The following is an 8,345-nucleotide window of genomic DNA, read 5'->3' as shown; positions in this document are numbered from 1 at the left end:
CATGTCGCAACTAAGACCCGACACAGCCAAAAAAAATTTAAAAAAAAGAAAAAGAAAATCATTCCTTTAAAAAAAAAAAAGTTAATGACCTCTTGGGCTTTTCGAAGTCTGAATGAAAGCCCCACAGCATAGTAAAGAGATGGGGCCAATGAGCTGAAACTGCCCAATTAAATTTAGGTATCCTAATGCCTCAGGGTTCCTTCCAGGTCCCAACTAGCTTCTGAGGACAGAAGAAAAGCTTCATTCATCAACTTGTTAAGATTATACCACAAACGGGAGCCCCCAGGCCTGGGGAGCAACCTGAGATGGAGCAGGCCTCTTCTCCCCCAGAGCTTCATCCCTCCGCCCAGTTTCATTCCCAAATGAAAATGGCTTTCAAAAGAACAGGGGAAGGGCTTCCCTGGTGGCTCAGTGGTTGAGAGTCTGCCTGCCAATGCAGGAGACACAGGTTCGTACCTCGGTCCGGGAGGATCCCACATGCCGCGGACCGGCTGGGCCCGTGAGCCATGGCCACTGGGTCTGCGCGTCCGGAGCCTGTGCTGCACAACATGAGAGGCCACAACAGTGAGAGGCCCGGGTAAAGAACAGGAAATCCCAAGCAATCGTGTGGGCATTTTTCAGGGACATTTTCTTCTTTCTGTCATTTTGCTTTATCATCTTATATGCGCTGTAATTTTGATTTCCTTTTAAAATCCTCATTAAGTAGTCTCTTGTTCTCATGTTTTTCCTGCCCAGTGAGAGTGTACATAAGGTTTACTTTATACACTGATAGTAAGCCAATAAGTTTCTAAGGCAATTGCCCCTAAAGAAAGATTGCTTCTACGAAATAATGCCATTTGCAGCAACATGGATGCAACTAGAGATTATCATACTAAGTCAAGTAAGTCAGAAAGAGAAATGAATATCATATGATATCACTTATAGGTGGAATCTAATATATGGCACAAATGAACCTATCTACAAACAGAAACAGACTCAGAGACATAGAGAACAGGCTTGTGGTTGCCAAGGGGGAGGGGGCTCTGGGAGGGAAGGACTGGGAGTTTGGGATTAGCAGATGTAAACGATTATATATAGGATGGATAAACAACAAGGTCCCACTGTAGAGCAGAGGGAAATATATTCAATATCCTGTGATGAAACCATAATGGAAAAGAATATTTTAAAAGAGAAGTCTATATGTGTTTAACTGAGTCACTCTGCTGTACAGCAGAGATTGCTGCAACACTGTAAGTCAATTATACTTCAATTTAAAAATTTTTTTTAAAAGAAAGATTGCTTCTAGTACACATTTAAAATGTTAAAATAATATTTATACCAATTGGCCAATTAAAAAATGAGCTCAACCTAGTGCCCAAAATTTGGTTTCTAAGTACCACTCTACAATGAATGAAACCAGGAATCCTTGCAGAAATGGTTGATTCCAGGGCTGGGGGAGGTAAAAATACAAGATGAGTAACTTGTGGTGCCTGAAAATCAGAGAAAGACACACAACAGGATGGAAGCATGTAAGGGGAAACAGAAGACAACTTGAAAGAGCTCCCAATGGCCAAAATCAGAATAACTTAAGCCACAAAATAAATAACAATACAGGCAATAAACACCCAAAATAAACACTGAACATCACACACTGATGTAACTGATATAATTAAGTAAATAAATGAAAGGGAGAAAAGGCACAACTATTCCTCACAAAGAATTCCAGTTAATAAATGTAGAAGAAAAAAATAGAAATGAAAGGCACCTAGAAGAACATCACAATAATAACTGCTACAGACAAGATCCACCAAGAAATGCTAATTAGTGGCTGAAAGTTGAGCAGAAAGGATATTTCTATGCAAAGTCTCAAAATGTCTTCCTCAAAATAATTACTAATTACAAAGGAAAGACAGCAACTTTACAGTGATGAAACTTGGCAGAAATACTGGATCAAAAGTAGTATCACTAGTAAGAAGACATATCGACATCATCCTCAATCTAAGCAGGGGAACATCTGACAACCAAATCGAGAGGGTCATTCTAAAATTACAAATATAAAATACTTCAAAAGTGTCAAGATCGTGAAAAACAAGTAAAACTGAGGAACTGTCACAGACTGAAGGAGAACAAGAAGACATGACAATTAAATGGAATGAGGGATTCTAGATTGGATCCTGGAACAGAAAAAGAACATTAGTGAGACAGTGATGAACCCTAAATAAATCAGCAGTTTAATTAACAGTATTGGACCCCTGTACATTTCTTAAGTTTGATGACTATACTATGGTTATGCAAGGTACTACCTTTAGGTAAAACAGGTAAAGATATAAGGGAAATCTGTAAAGTTCGGACACCCTCTGTGAGTCTACAATTAGTCAAAATAAAAAGTTGGTGGTTTTTTTTGGCCACACCATGCAACATGCGGGATCTTAGTTCCCTGTCCAGGGATTGAACCCATGCCCCCCGCATTGGAGCACTGAGTCTTAATCACTGGACCACCAGGGAAGTCCCAAAATAAAAAGGTTTTTAAACTGAAGAAGTCTGAGTTGTTACTGCGTTTATTTCTATCTAGAAATATTAATGTCTAGATATTATGGATTAACTTGGCAATAAGGGCACTGAATACTGTCAGTGCTTATCATCTCCAATTTGTATTCTCTTTCATTAATTTAACAAATATTTACTGAGCACCTACTATGTCCTAGGCACTAAGGTCTCTGCAGTGAATAAAGCAGACAAAAAGCACGGCCTTGAGTAGCTTATGAGAAGACAGACAATGAAATAAAGACAGCAACAGGTCTTATGTAGTATAATAAAACAAGGAAGGAGGATAAGAGGCCTAAAATCAGGGAAGAAAAAGTATAAGCTCAAAAATTCAGTCTAGAGCACATGACGACTCACCTAAGGGACCTCTTTCAGACAGTTTCTGATATTAAAAATACGGAAGATTGCAAAGTAAAATGACTTATATTTTACTACATTTTCTGTATTTTTTCTCTGGGGAATGACAGCATAGAATGCTCATGCACTAATACTTCCTGGATACCAGAGCCACAGAAAACTTAACCTTGGCATAGCTACTATTTTTCATGTTTTTGTCAGTTTCCCTTCTTTATAAGTACATATAGAGGTTTATCTTCAAAACAATCCCATCTTTTTGGCTTATTTTTAAACCAAAATTTGTCTGCCTTTCTTCAGCATTGAGAACAACATGCAAGAGCAGCCTCATCTGTCAGTCCCTGAAAATGCACACATATACACATGAGTATAACAAATGGAAACTCCCTGAAATCCCTAAGCAAATTACTTCCTTGCAAAATAAGCGCCCTAACATTAAGGCGTTTTCAGTTTCGAAGTGAGACAGGCTGGGACCTGGGACCCTTCGCTGCACTGCCTGCACCTGGACAAACATCTCCACCACCAAAACACAAAGAAACTATAAGGGACTAAAGCTGGGGCAAATTATGAACAACAAGATACAAAAAGATCAAAAACCCAACTGCCACTTCTGAGGAGCTGGGAGCAAAAGCAGAGTATAGCCCATGTACCCTGCACACAGCACCACCAAGGGTGGGTAGACCACCGAAGCCACCCCTCATTTGGGACCCCCAGACCTACCCCTACCCTCACCCCAAGTAAGAACCCCCCCCCTTCAGGGAGCAAGCAAGGGAACCTGTTACTTGTTTTCTCTCCCTCCTGCTGCCTTGCCTGAATTTCTTGTCTGGCCTTCTCAATTTCTATTGATTAAGGAGGCCAAGAACCCTGGTTGGTGACAGACCCGCAAACAGTTTGAAAGAGGATGGTGTTCTTTTCCTTGCCACCACTCTTAACTTAGGAAGGAGACCATTTTCTTATTTCTTAAGCCTATATGTCAGACGACAGTAGAGTGGTTTTAGGTTAGTGCTGTTACTTGTGTTTAAAAACTGCATTTTAGAGACACTACTCTTTTATTTTGAAAACAGAAACAATCACCCTAATAAAGAATTTGCTATTTTTCTGCACAAACGTCACTTGCTCAGCATTTACAGATTAATGTAGTGTGTATTATACGAAATAAACTGCAAACAAAATGTTTTATTTTAATTATAATTGCAAATATATATCTCAGTGGTGTCATAATGCTGGCATCAATTTTAACCAATAAAGGAACAAATGCATTCCGTAAGTTGAAGATATAATTTTCAAGAAGCAACAGTATGAATGTACTTAATGCTACTGAATTATACACTTTAAATGGTTAACATGGTAAATTTTTATGTATCATATGGTAAATGTTATGCATATATTATCACAATACTGTTTTATTACAATACTAGAAAATTTTTAAGCAATAGTAGGATCCTGTTTCGTAGTTTAAAATTTACATATACGTATAAGAGTTTGCATAATCATGCACAAATTTTAAAAGGTCAGGAAGCCTCCAGACAAAAACATTAACGGACTGCAGTTACTTTTACTTTTCTTACGCTCACCCGCGTCATCTAATTACCTGTAATGAATACGCTTTGTTTGCATAATTGGGAGAAGTGATAAAACACAGAAACCATTACTCCAAATTCGCGCCCGGGGCAGCGAAACGCAGGCAGATACGCCCTCACCGGGGCGGGGCGGGCTCCCAGGCCAGATCCCCGCCCGGGCGCAGCCTCCAGGCCAAGCCTCACCCGCCGCCCCCCGGGAACCCCGCGCCTGCACAGCAGCCCCAGACGCCCCCTGTTGCCCCGCTCACCGACGCCCGCAGTTGCGAGATTCTCCGTCCCCGGACTGCACGACCCGCCCCACGCCTGCCCCCTTTCCGGGATCTCCGCTGGCCCGTATCGCGCACGCGCATGCCGCTCCGGGCCTCTAGGCCCCTCTAGGAAGCAGGGAGGGCCAACGTCTCGGCTTCTCCCGGGGCCTAGTGCCTTTCTGGGCGGCCGCTGAGCCCAGCCCGTAGGCTTGTCCCCCACACTCCCCACCTAATCTAACCCGCTGGACGCTTGCCTTCTGTTCATGCCCCAGATCTCTATCAGTCTTGTCCTGTTTTCCTACACCCCTCCCCATGTGTGTGCAGGGCTTCCCTCGAGGGCTCCCTCCCCCCAGAGAAGAATGATATCAAAGCTGTTTCTTATCCCCAGCTGCTTGGGTGGACCCCAACTGGGTCTTTTCTTGCTAGGTGCTACTGGCTCAATAGAATGAGACCAGGTTCAGCAGAGCAGAAACTTTATTTGTTGATCAAGGAATGAGGAGGGGAGAGCTCCTGTTCTGAAGCCCCCTTCCCCTTGAGGGAGGAAAGCCCGCAACTTTTAAGGTGTAAGAGGTGGGTGTGCCATCAGAATTTGGGGGAAGAGATGGAGATTTCCAGAAACAGCAGGAGCAAGAGCATTCCTCTGGGCTCCCTTGCACTCAGCACTAGTTGTGCCTAGCAAAGTGCAAGTCTCCAATTTGGGCAGCGATCCTAGCATGGTAATGAAGCAAAGGCAACTTTCACACACTTCCATCTCATCGGCACAGGTGTTGCCCTCGTGGTCAGGCTAGAACCGGTTCAGGAGAGTTGACTTTTGCCATCTTGGGCCTTTCTGGCTCGGGCCGGTTCTTCGGTTTTGCTTATGTGGCCTTCTGCCTTCCTTTCTATTAAGCAAGCACGGCTGTGGCATAGATTAGCAGATTGTGGCGTGGGAACAAAAAGAGGAAGTAGGTTAGCCTCTGTGCCGGTGTGGGTCTCTTTCCGGTGACAAAGCCAGGAGTCAAAATAGTGACCATGCTGGCCAGAAGGAGCTGTTAAGGGGACCACTCATTACTCCCTGGGTCCCCTTTCAACAAGGGGAACCAGATGTTCAGGGAGGCTCTGTTCCAGGACAGTCTCTTCCCCCATCACCACCACAACCAGGGGTACTTGCTTATTCCCAGCCCACAGGCATACAAAACTCTACCTTCCCACAGCTTCCAGCTCTTTTATCTTATGGGTGATTTCTAACAAGGCTCACCTAGTGGGTGAACAATGGTACTATTTGCCAATATGTGGAATCCTGGAGGAATAGGTTTGGGGATAGAGAGGCTGCTTGAAGAAGGGCTGAAGTCACATCAGGAGACTGCCTAGTCCGTGTAGGAGCAAATGTCTTCTATTGACAGCATCAGAGAACCTGGAGGGTGTGGAGCCAATGCCGTAAAGGCCACCTGCTGCCATTGGAGGACACGTGCAAGCTGCTGTGTCAAGGGGCCAGGTAGCTGTCCTGGTTGCCCTGTGGTACATGCATCCTAGTGCCAGGCCTCAGCATGTTGCCAACTGATGTTTCAGTAGGAGGGATGCTCATCTGTGCGCTGAGGCTCTGTTCCAGTCGTCTGAACCACCCCAGGTTCTTTGTCAATGCCCCAGCCACCAGGGATGGAAAGAGAGAATGGATCCTGGCACCAGAGAGCTATTGATGCGATGGAAGAGAAACCAACGGCACAGCATAAATGAGGAGGGTTCAAGCGGCAACATATAAAAAGTGTAATTGCGGACTTCCCTGGCGGTCCAGTGGTTAAGGCTCTGCACTTTCACTGCAGGGGACGCATGTTTGATCCCTGGTCGTGGAACTAAGATCCCATATGCCTCGTGGTGCGCCTCCCCACCACACACACACAAAAGTGTAATTGTTAAGAAAACACAACATGGGGTGGTACAAAACCCCAGGGCTAGCGATATTTGGAAACTATTACCACCCCTAGGAGCAGGCTACCTGACAGAAGCTGTGGCCTTCAGTTCAGCGACACGCCCAACCCCATGGTCCAGCACACAGTGAGCTGGGGTAATAAATTTCTTGACTCTCCCTTTGATCTCCTGCCAGGACCTGCCACTGGCCCAACTGTGAACAAAGAGTATCTCTCATCACCCAATTATATAAGGGTTAAGTTGCAACCCACTGCACTCTGCACCCTGAGAGGAATTCAGGATGAAAAAAGGATAAGGCACTCTGTGCTTTGGATAAACAGGCCCCTAGATAGTTAAATCTATATCTCAGGAAGAATTTCAATGACCCCAGATTCTTGCATCTTCCCCTACATAGAAAAGCAATGAAATTATTAACTTGAGATATCTGTTCTTTGTGATTAGCAGTAGTCTTTTACTGTGATGTATGCTTGGCTACACGTATTTCCTAGCCAAAAGAAAAGGAAAAAACCGTATATGAACTGGTTCCCCCCCACCTCTTCAGAGAAGTTCATCAGAGCTACTGAGAGGCTGTCTCCTGGTCTCTAGTCCTCAGCAAGACCCCGAACAAAACGTAAACTCACAACTCTTATGTTTCAGTAGGAGGGATGCTCATCATCCCTCAACATGACTCAACTGGAAGCTGGTGGAAGAAGGTCAGCTTCTCAGGTCTCAGGACAGCATTGAGAAGGATTGAGAGTGAATATGGGGGAGAACTGGAAAATATCCAACACACCTAAAAAGGAAAGTGGGAACTGCTCGTCTATACAGTTTTCCTTCTGAAATAATGTTCTTAGTAACTTGTCTCCAAGGAGTGGGTGAGTGGGTAAGGGATTGAACATCGCAACCACACACAGGAAAGAGTTTTGAATTTTGTCTCGTCAACTGAAAGAAAAACACACAACATAAGAGCTGGTAGATTGGGTTTTACTGAGGACTATAGCCCAGAAGAGAGCGCTCTCTGAGAGAGCTGCTCCACAGAGATAGAGGAGAAGCCAGTACACATATGATTTTGTCTAGGGAATACATGCTGTCAAGCATACATCTCAGTGAAAGGTCACAAGGAACAGATATCTCAGTTAATTATTTTAGTGCTTTTTCTATGTTTGGGAAAATGCAAGAATCCAGACTCATTAAAATTTTTCCTGAGATACACATCTGTCTAAGGGACCTGTTTTTCCAAAGCACAGAGTGCCTCATCCTGGTTTTCCTCCTGAATTCCTCCTAGGGTGCACTGTCGGTCAGCAGCTGCATTGGCAAATGACTTAATCCTTATAAAACTGGATGGTGAACAACATTTTTTGTTTCACAGTCTGTTTGAGAGCACAGTGTTCCCACCACAGAGGAGCTCAAGCAGATTCTGTGTTTGGGGTGTGCTTATGTCACGGGACAGCAGCTAACATGGACGGCACCCAGACTGGTGTGGTCAAACAGATCCAGCAGATCGGCCCCTCCAGCCTTTGCACCGCTGCAGAAGCAATCTCTTTGCTCTGTTTGCTCTGCTCAGAGAGCAGCTCTGTTTTGAAGTCCTGCCCAGCGCCCTGAGGCTCAGCCCACTTCGGCCACTACCTGATTTCCCTGAGAGCCACAACACAGAGCCTGTAACAAGGAGATCTCTTCCGTCCTCCGGTTGGGGGCCTATTCTTGGAGCTCTGTTTCCTGAGTGCTTTACCTCCTTCCACATTGGGCCAGTTTGCTT

The 8,345-nt window shown here is 44.6% G+C and overlaps 1 protein-coding gene across 1 annotated transcript in view; it reads right to left on the bottom strand.

Annotated features, from left to right (window-relative positions):
* Positions 1 to 4,751, bottom strand: part of ZNF445 (zinc finger protein 445) — a 26,958-nt gene extending 22,207 nt beyond the window's left edge. Inside the window, exon 1 of the mRNA XM_027088385.1 lies at positions 4,706 to 4,751. The gene's annotated coding sequence lies outside the window, so the exon portion shown is untranslated. The remainder of the gene's footprint in view (positions 1 to 4,705) is intronic.
* Positions 4,752 to 8,345: the final 3,594 nt, after the last annotated feature.

This window comes from Aethalodelphis obliquidens, unplaced genomic scaffold, assembly GCF_003676395.1.
Source record: "Aethalodelphis obliquidens isolate GAN/ISIS:26980383/991018 unplaced genomic scaffold, ASM367639v1 scaffold62, whole genome shotgun sequence".
NCBI classification, from domain to species: Eukaryota; Metazoa; Chordata; class Mammalia; order Artiodactyla; family Delphinidae; genus Aethalodelphis; species Aethalodelphis obliquidens.
The sequence above is the reverse complement of the archived record's forward strand: the minus strand, read 5'-3'. Positions and strand labels throughout refer to the sequence as shown.